Below are 18,154 nucleotides of genomic sequence, written 5' to 3'. Positions count from 1 at the left end.
TTTTATCCTAACCTAAGCATGATTTTAAATGCATTGCTTTCTGTCAGACTTTTAACAGATTCAATTATAACAGTGAGAAACATACCAGACTTGTAATGAGACAGTGTCAGAAAAGGTTTCAGTCACCAACCATGCTAGACATTTTTCTGAGCTTCTGCCACAAACAGCTTAATGCTTTGTAATGTAATTCAGCTTTCTGTTTAAAACCAAACAAAAAGACTGCTTGTACTTCTCTTCAAAACCCAAGTAAATACTGCTTTACACTTCTGCTGTGCCTCCAAGACCAAAATAATCTGTAAATATTTTCTAGGTGTTGTTGCAGCCCCCTTGGAGGCTAATTAAATTGCATGGCTTTGGAGATGTAAGTGGAAATTGACTCCAAGGTTAAATAATGTTCCAGAGAAAAGGGCAGAAGTCTGAATCTTAGTTCTGAGCAGTAGCTGACCCATGAAGCCACTAGCCATCCATTTTCATTTACATGATGCCTTCTCATCTTTTTTTTGACTAGAGCTATTTCTTTGACTGCAGACACATGACAGTACAGTGAAACTTGATGAGCATTTATTTTCCTCGCTGTGCATCGCTTGCAATATTGGTGCTTGTGTGCCTAGTTTAACACAGGTTTCTGGTATGGCCCCTTGGTGGAATTATTTTGACACTCGCTGTCCTGACTGTTCCTTTCATACAGTCCCTAATGGCAACTTAGGAGGAAAGTGCAGCCTTATGTTTTTGTTTTTTTGTAAACATGTGTCTCCAGACTGACTTCCTGCAACTGGATTGACTTATATTTGAGGCAGCTCAAACTTTACACCAGACGTAGAAGTCTTACAGGGTGATCTTTCAGATGTACGAAAGAATAATTTTACCATACCAGACTCCTCTATCCAACACGCACACAGGACCAGCAGTGCCCAAGGAGTGGCAGCTGGCACTGCCTGTGCTACCATCCCTGGCACCATGGCGGGGGGCTCAAGCCAAAGTCCCACACCACTGGTGACACTGACTGGAGGAATCCCTTGTGTTTCCTGTTGCACTGAGGTTTAGGTGGCTTTTGGCTTGTGCTAAATGGCTCACAGCTCCTGACAGAGCAACTGCCACAGTTTTCTTTGCTAGATCTGGCAGGATTTCTGCTAGAAGTGGTGAAGCCAGGACACTGGTAACAAAATTTTCTTTGCTCCCCAAGGAGGGAAGCAGATTCACCCTGTTCAGAGCCAGCAAGGTGGTATTTTTTGTGGCAACCAGCAGTATCCTGAAAGTGCAGAAGCTATCAGATTGCAAATATTTAGATGAGGCATCTCAAGAAATATAACGTGAAAGAATCCTACTGCTTTCTGATTAACACAATGTTCATCATCATCCAGACTCTAGCATGAGGTTGGGCATCATTTTGTCATATTAATAATTTTTATATCTCAGCTTCAGTCAGAGAAAAAAGGAGTTAAATAACTCAGTTTATAACTACTAAAAATAAACTTGCAGACTTGCTCGATTCCTCAACACTAAAATGTAAACAACTGTCAGCTCTTCTGGAAAAGCTAGTTTTGCCCTGCCTCTGACTTCCCCAGGAGAATTTCTATTTTTTTAAAAAGTTTTATGCTGAAGATTTGTTTCCATAATTGGGACTGGCCAGTTTTCTCTCAGAAAAATGAAAACTAAACTCCTTCCAATTAAAACAATTGCTACTAGAACCACAGCATACAGACCATGTAGAGGATGGTGTGAGGCACTTCAGTGGGGACTGCAGCCAATCATTTTCAAATCTGGGTGCCTCAAGAGAGTCATTTAGACACCTAAATTAGAAATGTCTGGTTTGGCTTCACTGCCAGCACCCACAGATCCTATGGGTATCTTCCACTGTCTGTCAAATCCAGGATATTTGAAAGTAAACCTGGTTTTTTTTAGGTGCCTAATTGAAGAAACATTTTTGGCATTTAAAAAAATCAAGCTTTGTCCCAAAATGTTGTTCTAATGTTGTTGCCTGCCTTCTAAGACCACATCAGACCTAGCATATTAAAGTATGTGCTCAGGCATTCAGAGAACCACATGGAGATACCTGAGAATGCCTAGTGTAGAAATAGAAGTCATGGCTTAATAAAACAGATAAAATATAATTGATATATCACAAATGTCATGATGGACTGCTCTTTGCTTTGTATTAGGGATTTTTTGCATGGAAATACTTGGACTGTTTTATCAAAGCATGCCCAGATCATTGTTTAATAACAAAACAGTTAAACCACTCATCTGACTAGCATGTATTTCCCTGCTATTGAAACTGGTTCAGAGGATCTCTTTTTTAGCAATCCTTTTCTGCATGGTTTATGTCATCAAAATTGCTCCTGCCAGTCATGGGTAGCAGTTACCTTACAGAATGTTCACAGATCACATATACTTCTCCAAATATGGGTATTACAATTTATTACATTGACTTAGATAAATTGATAGGGAGCCTGAAAGAATAATCATAAAAAGCCAAAGTGAAAGGAGGAACTGTAGAAAGTTAAGATGGTTTGGGTTGGAAGGGTCATCAAGTTCCACACCTCCTGCCATGGGCTAGGAAAAAATGTTTCTTCTCATTTAAGAGTAGAAAAGATGGTGACAATTTTTGATGCTTTCTGTGACATGCTGCTTTCCACACAGTGGCATGTAAGGTGTGTCAGTTGCCTCTATTCCAGGCAGAGTAGTGCTGATCCTGTTCATTACTCATAATGCTGAAGCTATTTTAAAACTTAGACCTTTGTCTGCACTTTAGTGTTTTTCCCTGGGTCCCTTTTTAGAAACTCATCTTGACTTACCCATCACCACCTTATACTGAGGTGGCTTTAAGTGAGAAATTACATACCCTGGGTAATAGTTCAGCCATTTCACATTTGCATTTCTTTAGAATTTGGGCAGGTGTCATCCAGTCCTGCTGGTTTGAGTATTCTGTCAATTTCTTCTACAATCTGTTCCACTGACACTTCAGCTTGTGACAGATTCTCTAACACCTCCTTCAAAAAGAAGGGTTTCAGCGTGGAAACTTTCCTAAGTTTGTCCATAGCAAATGCTTTTAGGCTTTGCTTATCTATTGGCTCTCATGCTTCTTTGGCAAGCTTTCTGCTCCTGATGTGTTTGAAAAAGAATTTATTATTACTTTTTATGTCTTTGCAAGTTTTTTTTTCTCAAAATCTACTTTGGCATACTTTCACATTTAACGTACCAATGCTTGTGGCCTTGTCTGATACTCTTAGTTGGACAAGACTGCAACTTTATGAAGGCAGCCTTCTTGTGCTTTATAACTTCTCTTTATATTCAGTTTAGCTACCCTGATTTTAATCTTTTGGGATATGTAGCATGCATTTGATAAGAGTTTTCAATATGGTGTCTTCAAATACCCTCCATCTCACCTAGAGGGTCCATCATCTCAAGTGGCATTTTCTTTTACATATGATGTTTTTCTTCCATTACTTTTTCTTTCTTTTTTCTTTTCCTTTTATTTTTCCATGGAAAAAAGCTTGTTTCCACTTTGGCTTATATGAAGTCTTTACACCCTTCTTGTACAGGCTCCTTTTGTTTCTAAAATGTTTTTCTCCCTGTAAATCTGACCCTACTTAATTTTCTCAACCATGTGTTTCATCTTTTCCTTTCTGCCTCCATTTGGCCCCTTAGCAAGGCAGGAAAAATTCAGAGATCTCTGAGCATCCTGGTTTGCACGATTCAACTTTTGCTGCAGAACCTCTCTCCTGCCCCTCTGCTGGTTTGAAAGCTCAAAAAGGTTAGACCCTCCACTTTACAGACAGTCTTACTCACCTGCATGCCACATCAGGATGCAGGTGTTGAGGGGACTCAAGATATGTTCTTGAAGACTCCTTCAATTCATTTGATTTGCTGAGCAGATTTTGATTTAAAAAACTTGTGTCTGCCCAAAAGTAATAGCTTAGGAATACATCTCTCCTCTTTACCCATGAGAGTGATTTTATGGATTACATTATTTCTGTATATTTGTGCTGGAATCGGGTTTTAAATATAAGATAATTAAACTAAAAGACAGTAGTACAGTAGCATTCATTTAAGGAATTCATCAATGCAAACAAGTCGATTGAAGCAGAAATAGTTCTTTCATCAGACTTAATTATATTTCATCACATGCAATATAACTGTTGAACTTCCAATACCCTTAGTTAACATTTTCATTTAATTTATCTTTGCAGCAATTACATCTATTTTTACTTTAGTTTGGAATTAGAAGCAAAGTCAGTACAAATTAGTTTGGTGTTCTGTTTGCCAATAGTTCTTGTTATGTGAATATAGTTCACATTAGTGTTTGAAAAGCAATAAAGTGTCCCTTTTTAAACAGTTCTAACTTCTTTTTCTTCTGTTTAGTACTCACTACTTTGGAATCATAGAATTGTTTAGGTTGCAAAAGAACTTTCAGATCGAGTCCAGCAATTACCCTAGTACTGCCAAGTCCATTGCTGAACCATGTCCCTAAGTGCCATGTATTTCTTAAGTACAACCAGGGATGGTGACTTCTGGGCAGCCTGTTCCAGTACCTGACAACCCTTTCAGTAAAGAAATTTTTTTCTTATATCCAACCTAAAGCTCCCCTTGCACAACTCCAGGCCATTTCCTCTTGTTCTGTGGCTCCTTACCAGGGAAAAGAGACCACCCCTCCTTGCTACAACCTCCTCTCAGATAGAGGAGGGTTGTAGAGAGGGGTAAGGCCTCCCCTCAGCCACCTCTTCTCCAGAAAGAGAAGGAACCCCTGTTCCCTCAGACAGTCTTCACAAGATTTGTTCTCCAGACCCTTCCCCAGTTTCATTGCCCTTCTGTGGATGATCTCAAGCACCTCAATGTCCTTCTTGTAGTGAGGAGCCCAGAACTGAGCTCAGGGTGCAGCCTCACCAGTGCTGAGTACAGGGGAAGAATCACTTCCCAGGTCCTGCTGGTTACACTGTTCCTGACACCGGCCAGGATGCTGTTGGCCTTCCTGGCCACCTGGGCACATTGCTGGCTCATCTTCAGCTGGCTTTCAACCAACACCATCAGGTCCTTTTCTGCTGGGCAGCTTTCCAGCCACTCTTCCCGAAGCCTGTAGCATTGCTTGGGGTTGTTGTGACTCAGGCGCAGGACCTGGCATTTGGCCTTGTTAAACCTCATGCAATTGGCCTTATCCCACTGCTCCAGCCTGTCCAGATCATGCTGCAGAGCCTCTTGCCCTCAAGCAGATCAATAATGCTGCCCAGCTTGCTCTCATCTGTAAACTGCACTTGATGCCTTTGCCCAGATAGTTCACAACGATGTCCTGAGGAACACCACCTTGTGACCAGCCAACTTATAATTTTAGTACACCACAACCCTTTGGGCCTGGCCATCTAGTCAGGTTTTTTGCACAGTGAAGAGTACACCTGTCCAAACCATGAGTATCGAGTTTCTCCAGCAGAATGCTGCAGGAACTTGTGTCAAAAGCTTCATTGTAAAGTCCAGGTAGAAAACACCCACAGCCTTTCCTCATCCACCGAGTGGGTCATCTTATCAGAGAAGGAAATCAGGTTAATGAAGCTGGAACTGCCTTTCATAAATTCCTGCTGATTGGGCCTGATCATCTGGTTGTCCTCTACATGTTGTGTGAAGGCACTCAAGCTGCTCCTCTCCATAACCTTCCCCAGCACCATAGTCAGTAGTTCTCTCATTGGCCTTGGATTATGGAGTCTTCATTCCACTCCTTGTCTTCCAGCTCAGAAGTCTGAGCCATTGGTCTTGTAACTTAAGACTGAGGCAAAGATGGCATTTAGTACCTCAGCCTTTTCCTCATTCTTGGTCACTATATTTCCTGCTGAATCGGATAATGGACAGACTTTCTCCTTAGCTCTCCTTTTGTTGATAATGTATGTATAGAAACATTTTTTGTTGTCTTCTGTGGCAGATTAAGTTCTAATTGGGCTTTGGCCTTTCTAATTTTCTGCCTGCATAACCTCATGACATCCTCATTACATCCTGGGCATCCTGCCCCTTCTTCCTTCTTCAGGTGATAAACCCTGCTTTTTTTCCTGAGTTCATGGCAAAGCAGTCTGTTCAACCAGGCTGATCATTTCTGAAGTTTAGGTAAAAAGTAAAACTGCCATTAGCCAGCTTTGAAAATCAGGCTGTATGTTAATTAAATCCCTACATTTATTTATGTATTTTTATGTGGAAATTCTGAGTTGAAGTATACTTGTCATATACCCTTACAGGTCACATTGACACACAATTTTTTGGGTTTTTTTATTTTAATCTAAAATAACAGATTAATTGCAATGTGTGATGGTAGAGCAATATGCATTGTTTTTCATCTGAGATTTTATTTTGTATAAATGTCATGGTCTTTCAAATTTTCAGTGACTTTATCATCTGTCACTGTTCACAGGCTTCAGAAAAACAAAAAGAAAACCCAAGAAAATAGTTGTATATAAGTAGGGAGAAAACGCTAAGTGAAAGTCACAGAACAATTAGACACATTATGTCTAAACTCTCCCCCTAAGCTGTGTTATAACCATCCTTAGACACATCTTAAAATATTATAATTTTTAGATATGTTTTGGTTCAGCTAGTCATTGAAAAACTAATTTCCTAAAGATGAAGAGCTGTTGAATTTCCAAATATGTATGGGAAATCCCAATTGATGGGTTTAATATGCAGCTTGATATTCGGCTCCAGAAAAAAATGCTTGGTTCAGATCCTGTGTTTGAGAGACCATGAAGAGGAGCAGAGTAATGGGAAAATTCCTTGAGCAATTCTTTTTTGTGCTGTTTCTGAGCTCTCCAGGAACTGGGTTCCAGCTTTGATACAGGGAAACTGGGCACAGCAAATGCATCCCCAACCTCACAGAGCCTGGTAAACTTCAACAGATAGCATCATATTCACACAGGTCATACAGCATCACATCATTTCAGTGCCACAGCTATGACAGCATCTTACACCAGAGGCACCTCCCAGTTCCTGTTGTTTATGGGAATTCATCAAAAGGAGAGAACAATGGGAAACAAAAACCAGGCATTTTTCCCTGTCTGGAAGACATTTCAGATTCTGCTTCTTTGCCCTTCACAAAAGGTTATACTATTACCCACTCAGTGCCAATAAAAATCCAGCATAAAATTGGACATATGTAACATCACATGTAGCATCATATAGCAACATAAATAGGATCAAAAAGATAATGCTATGATTATAGCTCAGTGTGTCAGCTTCAGTGAAAATTGTCATCTGTTATCACAAATAGCAGTTTTGCCTAAAGATAATTCAATTGAGAATTGGAAAAACTTCTGCCCACAGCAAACATTCATTAAGGTGCATCAGCCTTCTCTTGTCAATTAGAGTTGATTCAGTATAGTACACTGGATGCAGACAGCAACCATGAATCACCATCTGAGCTTTTAAATGAGGTTTTCCAGGTTCAGTTTCAGTTCCTCATCAACACAAAGAAGTGTACTAACTCCAGAAATCAGTTTGAAAATCACCTGAATAAACTTGAGAATATATCTTTTTATATCTGGTATATGAGCTCCACCTGCTCATAATGTTCATCAGATCAGGGTGTATTTTTTATGAGCATTAATTCTCTTATAATGTTTAGGGAAAATATTTCTAGATCACAGAATCACAGAATTTTAGGGGCTGGAAGTGACCTCTAAAGATCATAGAGTCCAATCTGCCTTGCCAGAGCAGGGCCACTCAGTGTACATCACACAGGAATGCATCCAGGCAGGTTTTGGATGTCTTTCTCTGGAGAGATTCCACAACCTCACTGGGCAGTAGATGCCCTATTGCCTTTGATATACTTCATATACTACAACTTCCCTGTTTTCTGCAAAATTTGATTGTTGAATGGACAATCACCAAGGCCTTTTTTTTCTTGAAAAATAATTATTTCTGTGGGCTAGTTTTCCATTTGAGATTTCTTTTGTGCAGTTGTCCCAGGTGATCTTGAATTTTTAAATTCAAAACTCTAACTTGTCAACCTTTTGAAACTCAGAAAAAAAAATAAAAAAACAATCCAACTGAAACCATTGAGACTATATTGAGAGAAGCTCAAAGGACACAATAAGTCCCTAGCTGTCTGGATACCTCTGCAAAGACAAAAGAGAAAAGGAGTTCATATCTCTGAAATTTACTGCTAGCACAGACCTACTAGACATAGAAACAAAAGTTAGAGATATTGGCAGGTTGCTCTGAGCCACTTTATTATGCTACTAGAGTTGAATACAGTGCTATAATTTCTGCAGAGCACGCTGCTTCTTCCACTCTGCTTAAGATTTACCACCCAAACATGACAAGGATAATAGAGTGAAGTAGGAGAATAATTCATATAGGTAACTTAGTAATACAGTAGTGTAGGCCACAGACGTCATGAAAAAATATATTTAACATAGGAATCAATCAGGTCAGAACTTCATAAAGCCATTGCTGAGTAAAGAATTGCTCATTTCAGATAATGAAGTATTAATTAAGATTAAGAAGGAAATAAGAAGTGAAAATTAACTCTGAAGAAGAAAATGCTCTCAAATCATCAGTCTAGTACCAGTTGATACTACAGTCTTCCCCTCAGCTCTGGAAATGCAACTGCTTCTGGTAAAATTCTGAAACACACGAACTTTCTGTGAAATTTAATTGCAACAGATAGAGAAAGGTTGTATTCCTACTTCAGTATGTCCTTCAATTGCTTTAAATAATCTATATAGGTCTGCTTGGTTTTTATTTCTTCCCAAACATGGAGATTAGGCAATGGACTGCATTGCCATGTGATACTGAAATTGCAAATAGTCTGCATTTCTTAACACTTTTGTATGAAGGTTCTACAAAATGAGAGTGTGAATTGTGATTTATATTTTATTGAGGCTAAGTGATCCTACTTTGGGAAAAGCAAAAAAAAATCATTTCTCTAAGCCTGCAAATTTTACAGAGATGTTAAATTGATGTGATATTATTTCTAGGCGATATTTTTAAATAGTCTGCATAAACACTCACTTGTCTTTGTATCTAGATGTAAGGTATGTTTATTTTGGTTCATGAGGTTGCAGCTCAAATATTAACAGAATTTCAGGTACCTAATTTGAGTAAGGCAATGACTGTAGTTAATGAAGTTATATATGTGTACTAAATAATCAGACAGAACATCTGTATGCAAACCAAACCCTATAGTATTTCACAATTATAAGACAGTTTAGATAGATTGAAATTTAAACCAGAATGTACCTTCCCAGTCTTTTCCAATTCCAGTAGAAGTTTCTGGAATGCACATTTTTTTTAAAATACTCATGTGTAACATCCACTTTGTGGTCTTTCTTATATGCTCAGAAAGCATGCAAACATAGGCTATAATTATGGCTTTATCTATCTGAAATTAATCCTCTAAAGAGGATCAGAAAAATTAAAAAAAAAAAAAAAAAGTATAAGATACTTATTTTTATCTTAATCATCAACTAGTCTGTATCACTGTGGAGATCTGCAAGTATTCAAGATTTTAACACATGGGATGGTGTAATTTTGCTGGATGCATAATGAATGCACGCATCATCTGCAAACCACAGTAATTTCTGAATACATGCCAAAGAAGTCTGTCCATGGAGAACAGCAAGAAAATCCTGGCTTCCTTTTCCTTTGAAGACAAGAAAAAAAATGTTGGCTTGTCTGGGTTCCTTTTAAACAGTCAGCTCACTGGTCTGAGTGTCCCATAAGGAGAGCAAATAGCAACAAAGATTATTATGACAATTCAGTATACACTGTGCTATCAACCACAATTGCTGGCAGATCTTTATTTCAGGGACATGAACACTAGCCCTCACTGGAAATTCAACCTGTTGTACAGATTTTAACAGCCTCAAGACAAACTGATGAGCAAAGCAAGTTTAAGACAATTGTTCTCCCTTAATACAACAAATGTAAAAGCCCTACACACAGTTAAAAGATGGGCTTGTTTTGAGAGCAAAGGATCTTTTCTGACAAGCTGAAAAGCAAGTTAATTCTTGTTTCATGACTTCAAATAACCTCACTCCCTCAATTAAAAGTTAAATACATATTCTGAAATGGCATTCCACTTTCCTTCTTACCTCTACTTGTACCTGGAAAGTCAGTATGTATTTAACCTTTCTAATAACACTTTATGTAGGAGTTCATACTTAAAAAAAAATCACCTCCTTTGCTACCCACACAAAATGAGTTACTGATGATCCTTTTAGTCTTTAGATATTCCTTAGAAAAGTAAGGAGAAAGAAGTTTCATAATGGATTAACCTTCACATCTTGTTTGAAGTAGGAGTCCTGTGGAAGTGAATAATCGGCAGTTTTGGCTCAACCTCCCCACATTTCATAGCTTAAAAAATCTGTTTATTTCATATCAACTAATAAATTTCTTCCAAGAAAGTCCTTTTGCCAGTAATATAGGGAAGTAAAATTGAAGTACAGATATATTTATTTCAATCTGTATGCCAGGAAGACTAATATGTTTAAATTGGACATTGTTCTGAGAACCATAAAAAACCAAGAGAATAACCCAAAGGGAAGGCAAACCTCAGAGAACACAAGCAATCTGTAGAACATTTTTACATTCTGCTTTACTCTAAAGCTAAAAGCACTCATCTACAATTTACTATTTCAGTGACTCGCGTATGTTTATTTAAAAAAATAAACTCACATTCAGGAGTTGATTTTTCAGTTTATTCCATCAAGATGCAGTTAACCCATGTGCTTGGTGCTATCCATATCTGTGAGGATGTGGGAGCAGAAGTTCTTAGCTCTTACCAGAGGAAAGATCGACAAAAGCATTGATTTTTCTGGGTTTCCAAGTAAGAAAAACTAATTTGTCTTTCCAGTCATGGCAAAAGGGAAATTATTCAACTTCCCCTTGCTGTTTTAAAAGTTACACAGAAAATATATTTGTATTAGAGCATGCATGAGAAGAGCACAGAATCTGAAGTGGTCCTTGGTACATCAGTAAAACCCACTGAACCATAATGGTTCATTTGTCCCCTCACTTCCATTCAGTGAAAAAAGAAAGAGTGATCTTCACAGCTGCTGCTTTTCACGACAAATAGCATTTTAAAGATACACATCCATCAATACATCCTGCAAACTTTTAGATGTGAAGTGCTGTGGAGGAATAGATCACACAGTATCTATCACACAGTATAAATCACACACACAATGCACATCAGAGTTTTAGCCAGTAGCCCACAGACAGATGTTCTTTGTTATTCCCTCACTAGATTCCCAAAGGAAGATAAAAAAGGAATAGGAGAGAGAGACCTTAATGTTGGAAAAAAATAGAATAGGTTTAATGAAGTAGTAATAATGATAATGATGGAGAATTATAAATATATCGAAATATGTAAATATGGAATGCATACTCCTCAGTTGGGCATCCCTTCCCAACCAGGGAAGGCCCAAACTCTATTATTTGGCTGCAGATGGAGGTCCCTGTGACAGTCCAGAAAAGCCTTGGAGCAGCCACACCGGTACTACTCCGGGAGGCAGGAGAAGGTGACCTGTCCCAGTGAAGGAGCAAGCAAAGAGGATGCAGGAGCAGCAGAACCAGAGAGGAGCCCCCACAGCAGGGAGCACCGGGCTCCCTGAGCAGCCATTTTGTACTGGGAGCCATGGGCAGGAGCGCTGTGATTGGTCCATTCGGGTCACCTGACCCCTTCTTCCCCCTCAGTGCAGCCGCCACAGCGGCGGCAGCGCCTGCGGTGATGTTTGTAGATTATTAAAAAGCTGAAACAATCCTTCTCTCTCCTTTCTCAGCCCTCATAATATCAATGTGTACCAGGCAGTGATGTTGTTCCTGGTGTTTAAATGGGAAACTTCTGCCAAAGAAAGCGGATTTTTGTTGAATTTGCAACATGCAATGTGTGAGCAGCACAGACCTGAGGGGAGAGATGCAGAGAATCACAGAATTGTTCAGGCCAGAAAAGAACTTCAAAATCATTGAGTCCAGAATGGCACAGCCAATGATTTCAGTAACCAGGTCTTTTGGCCAAAGCACTCACTGTAAGGTTAGGAAAAGGATAAATGGTCAGATATATGAAGAAATGTTTATGCAGTTTAAATCATTTGACTGGTAAGCCAGTTCAAAGTTAGATGTAGAAAGTGGCTGCTAGGAAAAAAAAAACCCAACACCTTGAAGGAGGATATCGGGAGAAATTTCTATTTGGACAGACATTAGGAAATAACCCCTGACACTGCAGTAGTGTTTATGGCTATGTACTGAGGAGAGGTTACAAGGACTGACAGGAAAACCTCTGTCCCATTCCACAGGTGTAAAATAATCAAAAGTAGAAGCAGACCCTCCAAACAATATTCTGGAACAGTTAATCTTTTCTAGTGGAGGTTTACCATGTCAAGATGACCTATTGATTGTTACTTGTCGTTGAGAGTTAGAAATGGCTCCACTTTTTTGTTTAAATATTAGCTAGTAGAAGGCCTAGAAATTCTTATCAGGCAATTCAATCAGTTTAGTAAGCTCTGTAGAGAATGGAGGGTTTGCCTAACAGTCTTAATGTCTGTGTTACAGTCAGCAAAAATGGGTTGAAGTGTATGCAGGCATAAGTAGGAAAGAAAGTCTTGTTTGACTGATTTTCAGTATATGTTCACACTCCTCCAAGCCAAGCCCTGCAAGACACAGTCTCTAGTACCACTGGGATAAGAATTAGATCAGTAAAAGAAAATTATTATACCTAGGAAATTTGTTCCAGTAGGGCTGAACTGGTAAAAATATTAATTCTCATCAGATCTATAGCAAAATTTGACCACTAACCAAAGCAGTTCAGTTGCAGACATAGCCAAAACAAAGAAAATCTTTTGGAAGTATCTTAAATACTGTATAGCTGTCAACTCACATAGGGATTCAGACAGATGATAGTGTTATCAGATCTTAATAAGTGATTTGAGGACACTGCCTGTCTGGGTAAACAGACCTTGGAAGTCCTGGTAGACAAGAACATAAATACAGATTAGGAGGTGAAGCTTACAATGAATTGGACTGTATTAAGCAGGACATAGCCAGCTGATCAAGAAAGGTGACCATTCCTCTTAACTCAGCACTTTTCAGATCACAACTGTAATATCACACTGAATTTGGAACCCTCTGTACAAAAAAGCCATTGATAAACAGAGGCAAGTTAAGTGAAATACCATTAGGATGGTCAGGAGCTGGTGCACAAGATAAAAGGTGGTGCTGAGAGAACTGGGTTTATTCAGCTTGGAAAAACAGAGACTTTTGCTGTAGCAGCTTTCCAGTACCTATGATAAAAGTACTGAAAAGATGAAGGCAAGCTCTTTACAGTGATGCCTCATGGGAGGATGAGAAAGAATGGTCAGAAACTGGGAGGGAAGATTCTGATAAAATTCAGGAAAAGCATTGCACCAGAAGGATGCTCAAGCACTGGAGCACATTTCCTGCACCAGAAGGCCATGGCATCTCCATCCTCAGAGATCTAGAGACCCAACAGGACAAAGCCCTGAGCTGCTGGGGCTGAATTCAGAGTTGATCTGGCTTTGAGCAAAGAACTGGATACTTGAGCAAGGGGAACAGTGATTCTATGGTTAATGTGGTGTGTTCTGATTGACTAAGACTTCAAAATGGTAAACACCAATTTAAAGGGATGAGAACTTAAAATCTGCTTTTATATCAAGCTGATACTTTCTCTTCCAGGAGCTCAGATTACCAGCATTTTAACAGATCTGCTGTCTTCTCAGTGCTGGTGTACCCAGTGCAGTGAGGTACAGGGAAAACTGGCCAGTTTTATTCTGTTTTACCCTCCTGTAACAATCTGGTTTTGAAGACAAAGCTGTCAACAATGTTGCTGTTTCCCTGACTAAACTAAGATGAAAACTAAGCGTATGTGATGAGAAGCAAGTTGAATTATTAAATACGAAAATGGATTTTTATTGTTCACAGCTGTCTTTGCCTCCTCAAAAAAATTCTCTCCCTGCCCTAAACATTCATCAAAATAGCTAAGAAATGTAGACTGGGTTGCTTTTCAGCTTTAATAATGAACCCACAAGTGGACAAAATAGGATTTTCTGCAGTTTCTGATTTTTCTTTAATAGCAAAAATTACTTCACATAATTCAATTATGTAAATATCTTCATGGACTAAATGCATCAGACTGCTTGACAACTTAAAAGTGCTCTGCTTGTGTTACTGCAAAGCATCCTGCTGCCTGATGGCTTTTGGCAGAAATCTAGTAAACAGACATAACTAAATCACATGCATTTAAATACAAAATGGAATTATTTTATTCACAATATTGGTTTTCTAGGTCTTTATTAAACTGTCCAACTTTTTTTTTTTCCTGTGTTGATTAAATGGAAGTGAAACTTTTAAAATAATAACTTGAGGATATTTTACTGAATTATCTGCTAATATAAATAGGCATTGTATCAGGCTTGGCCCAGTAGTTTCAGTAGAGGAGGAGAAATTTAACAATCATACCTTATAGCCTTGGCAGCTTCTGGCATTTGAATATAAACTTGAGCATCTAGTCAACAGACTGAAGAATCCAAATGTCTCTGGTCTTTTTCCTTTGCTGTTTGGTTTTGTTTTGTTTTTAATTCTGTTGACTTTAGTTTATTTCTGAAAACAAATGCTTGCTGAAGAAATTCTAAGAAAAGGCATAGATAAACAATTTACTGGGGGCAAAAAAATATCCTTAGAATGAAGGAATATGCATTGCAATTCTAGGAAAAAAAAACTCCACCAACAAATAAAAAAATATTAATTTCTTCCTCCCAGTAGCCATATGGCTTTAGAATGCACCAATGTATGCTGTCCCATGCCAGATTATGGTGGCATTTGTGCATTTAATAAGGGCACATATTCCTTTTTCCTTTGAAAGTCTTATTCTATGTTGATGTGGGTACCTCACAGGAAGCTATGCATTCCTGCAGGTTCAGGTCAGTCCAGGCTGCTCCTGCAGCTGTGAACAGTCTCCCTGGAAAATTCTGATGATCTAGGGGAATTTATGAAAGCTCATAGGGGGGGAAAAATAGCTCTAGCTTCTGACAAACTTGTTTCCCTCTCACCCATAATAAATAGGTGCTGCTTAATCTTCAGCAACCAAAAAAAAACCAAAACAAAAAACCCCACCTTTTAGATTCTGAATAATCTGAATCTGGTATTGCTGCTTTTGAATGGGAAATGGTGACTCTCAGCACAGGAGGACAGAGGGAGGTGCTGCCTTCCCCAGAAGCAATGATCAAGGGCTGGAGTTCATGATCTCAGAGGTCCTTTCCAACTCAAATGATTCTGTGATTCTTTGTGATTCTGTAAATGCTCCATGAGCTCTTTCAGGCACTGTAAGGCAGGTTGAGTGAGTGGGTTCTGGTCCAATGAGTCTGGGCTCCTGACTATCAGCCTCTGAATTTCAAGGAACCATGGTGTAACTCAAGGGCAAAGTAACATCTTGTTTCCATGCAACATTAAATAAAAAATATGAAAGTGGACGTGGAACACTTCCAGACCCTGGGTCCTACTTATGTTGGGTGGAGCTGTTGGCACTTAAGACAATGACTGCAGAAGCCAAGCAGCTCTAAAAGGCAGATAAGTGGAAATATTCTGTAATTTTGCTAGGGCTTCTTCTATCCTGTGGGAGTATCTGATTGATGAAAAAGATAATAATTAAGGTAATGTCAGACTATGCAGACATTTTCAATAAGAGCACACAATAATATCAAGTGGTTTTATGTTAGAAAACTCTTAAAACTTCTCAAATTTTATTGCTCTGTATTTCTGAAACCAAGCAAAACACTTCAAAAACAAATTGTTTTCATCGTTTTCCAGAGCAAATGGGACAAATTTCCCAGCTATATTTAAGGCAATCTTCTGTGCTATAATTGTTCTATGGCTGCACTGTTGAACACAATGTGAAACTGGGGAATAACTCTTTAAAGTAAGAAACCAAGCAAGACGTTCCATGGTTCCTGTCATGTGTAGACCTCTGATATTGGGCAGCATAAAGCAGGTAACAGTTAAGCACAAGGAACCTATTCCCTAGTTGGAGTCAAACACCCAAGCTCTCAGTACAAGCAGAAAAAGGGAAAGAGAAATAAACTGCAAGATGAAATTTAATAGTTTCCAGTTTTAGCACTGACACTGTTTGGAAAGACACAAAAAGTGTAAGACGTTGAAGTGCTCTGTGTTTTTGCAAGTTTCAATACCAACAGGAAAGGTAAAAGTAGTATAATTCTCAAGACTGGGCAGTTCCAAATTTTTGAGATATTTTTCCATAGTTCAGTAGCTTCAGGGGTGCCTGCATGCAGTTTCTTCTGCCTTTTCTACAGAAAAGAAGTTGGTGGGCAGGATGTTTTGAAGCTGGGAAGGCAAAGGAATGTGAGTCCACAGGGGAGTTTTACTGACCTAACATAAAAGAACCTCCCTTGCAATTTTGCACCTTCCCTGATGGGTGGTGGGTGCACAGCACAAGATGCTTCAGAAGAAGGCTACTAGAAATGAGATGATTGAATGGAATAGACTGGGCACCAGGTCAGCCCTGTGGTGAATCCCAGACTCATTTATCATCATTTGTTTGCATAGGCAGCAGCTTCACTTGCACAGTTGCCTCCCTCCAGTTCGCATACCTTTCTCACAAGTAGCAGAGCATACAGAATCACTTTTCATCTGGTCTTGAAATACATATGAAGAGTACATCAGGAAAAAAAATCAGTCCTCTCACATCTAATAATTTTGGCACAACTGTAGAAGGTTTTAAATTCATCTTTGATAAACAGTCAGATTTATCAAACCAAAAGAAATGGTGCTGTTCAGATTGAAGAGCACAGGTAGCCTCCCAGAAGAAAAGAGAAATCAGAAGATGCAAGAACAGAGAACCCAAGGAACAAAGCTATGAGGAATCTGAATTCATACCCACAAATAGAATATTACAAGTGTCCATATGCCAAATGAACAAAGAAGAAGAAAATGTCACTTTCTTGGTATTTCTGTTGGGTGATATTAAGAGATTTTGTCAAAAGCTGTCAAAAGCTGTTTTAACTGAAATTGAGAGGTGGTAGCTGAATGGAGGACTGCCTAGAATACTACTGAACATTCAAGGGCTCTGAATGAAAAAACTTAATCATTGCTGGTGAGTTCAGAAATTAAACTGAATCAAAATGAGGCTTACATTGAGCCTCTGATATTTAATTTTTCATAGTGACCCAAACTTGGTGGCATTGGTCCTTGTGAAGAAAAAGTTTAATCCTGGGCAGAGAGAAAAAGAAAGTTAAGGCGGTTTGTTATTTCTTTTCCTTTAAAAAGCAGCACTTAATAATGCAGAAAAGAGCCAAATAGATAGCAAGAAGATTAAAGAATTTGAAGATGGGCATAGAACATAAAATATAAACATCTGTAGCAGAGAAATAAAAAAGAAGGAAGGTAAAGTCAAGTGGGGAGTAGTCATGCCCTGTTACACGTTGTCTTTTGATAAATCATAAAAATCTCATTCAGTGAGGGGGGCAAAGCCTGAGACAGTAGTAGTGACAGGAAAAGTAATAAGACTGTTATAAGAACCTATTAATTTTAAAACCTGAGAATCCTGCACAAGTAATGGACATAAAAATACTCACTGAGTAAAGGAAGTCTATCTGTTCAAGGGTTTCCAAAACACATTAAATTATAAAAATGTAGTAGGTCTGAATGTGAGCACTAGCACATCACTTAACATATTTGGGTTTTGCTGAGTTCCTGTAAATTTTACTTGCATTTGATTGTATTTTTGTCCAGTGTGAGTACCAGCATGATTCTAATATTGTTTCAAATAAGGATCTACTGAAAATCCAAATTGTCTCAGTGCAGTAAAGAGGGAGAACTGTCTTTGAACTGCCTTTGTATGGTCAGCCTGCAATGTAACTTACAGCACTGACTCTCAAATCTTCTTTTCACATTACTATAAAAGATCAGACCATGAACTGATATATGAACAAATATATGAACTAATATATGATATATGAACTGATATATGAATGAATATATGAACTATGCTGTTCATATATTTTTTGAACATGCTATTGTAAGCAGTAGATTGTACCCTAATTTTTAAAGTGTTTTCCGTGTCAGCTAAAGCTGACATGCTTAAGAAATCTAACCAGAAAAATGATGTAATATATAATTAAAACTGTATTGCTAATATTTTCTGCTAATTATTTTT

This window comes from Calypte anna, chromosome 4A (genome assembly GCF_003957555.1).
Source record: "Calypte anna isolate BGI_N300 chromosome 4A, bCalAnn1_v1.p, whole genome shotgun sequence".
Classification (NCBI taxonomy): Eukaryota; Metazoa; Chordata; class Aves; order Apodiformes; family Trochilidae; genus Calypte; species Calypte anna.
This window is presented reverse-complemented; position numbering follows the sequence as displayed.